The following is a 1,536-nucleotide window of genomic DNA, read 5'->3' on the forward strand; positions in this document are numbered from 1 at the left end:
CGGGGGGGGGGGGGGAGGGCGCTGTGAAGATTTTTCGCACAGGGCGTCTAAATGCCTAAGGCCGGCCCTGATAACAACTCCCCCTTTTAAGGTTCCCAGTCCAGAAATTGCACCCCACAGAGAGGTGAATCCAGTGCTAGATGCCTCCCTTTCTTTAGCTTTAAGTCAAGGGAAGATAGAGTTGGCAGTCATGTCTGTTACAGGATGGGTCAGCCCATTGTTCCCAATCCCAAAATCAGACGGTTCCTGGACACCGGTCCTAAACGTGAGGTCTTTGCACGCTTTCATGAAAAGGAAAAGGTTCAGGATGGAGGGTTTATCAGATCTTCCAGGCTTAGTACAGAAAGCTTTTTTCTGCATAAAGTTAGACCTAAAAGATGCCTTCCATTTAGTCCCCATAGCCAAGAAACACAGGCATTTTCTCAGGTTTCAGTGGAAAGGAAAAGTGTGGCAGTGCACCGTTATGGTGTTTGGCCTATCCAACGCACCATACACATTCTCCAGAATTATGAAATCAGTGATAGCTCATGTCAGACTAAAAGGTTTCATGTGTCTGTACTATCTAGACGACATCCTGCTCATACACCCAGATGGGGAAGTCCTTGCTTCTAAAAGGGATTACCTTGCTTCCCTTTTACAAGACCTAGGAATTGTAGTAAATTTACAGAAATCAGTCCTAATTCTCACTCAAAGCATCCTCTTTCTGGGTTTCGTACTGAACACCAGGACTATGTCTTTAGGAATCCCTCAAGACAAATGGGACAAATTACTGGTACATCTGACCTCATCCCTCAGGCACCAGAGTTGGTCCTTGAGAGACCTAGCAAAGATTATCGGGAAATTAATAGCTTTAACACCAGCATACGACAATTCCCCCTTACTTTGCAGAAGAAGTCAGCTGTTTTTAGGGAATCGACTAAGACAGGGCAGCCATTGGGAATCAAAATTCATTCTCCCCAAGAAGGTCAGAGAAGAGTTGAAGTCCATTCTGGAGTTAGAAATTCCACTTCCTCGTCCACCGTTAGAGCAGCCTGTGGCAGTCACTCTGACGTCAGATGCCTCAAGTCACGGTTGGGGTTCGTTTACAGCCCAGAATGCCATAAGAAGAATTTGGTCAGACCAAGAGAGTCACCTCCATATAAACATCTTGGAGTTAAGAGCTATAAAATTAGCTCTCCAGGTCCTAGTTCCTCTAAACCAGTCACCGACGATGACAACAGGACAGCGCTGGCTTATATAAACCACAGAGGGGGCACAAGATCAAGCGGTCTTTGTTTATAGGCTCTAGATCTTTGGTCTTGGGCTTTAGCAAGCAATGTTCGCAGAATACATTCCGCTTGCCAAAGTTTGTCCCTGGCAACGATTCAATTAAAGATTGCTCTATTCCAATGGATAGAAAGCAATTTTGGCCAGAGACAGGTAGATCTGTTTGCATCCCAAACATCTGCACAATCTCCCAGGTTCGTCTCCCGGACCTGGACAAAGGGAGCTTGGAAAATGGATGCTATGTCTTTCCAATAGACAGATGTTCCAGCC

The sequence above is a fragment of the Pelobates fuscus genome, chromosome 5 (genome assembly GCF_036172605.1).
Source record: "Pelobates fuscus isolate aPelFus1 chromosome 5, aPelFus1.pri, whole genome shotgun sequence".
NCBI classification, from domain to species: domain Eukaryota; kingdom Metazoa; phylum Chordata; class Amphibia; order Anura; family Pelobatidae; genus Pelobates; species Pelobates fuscus.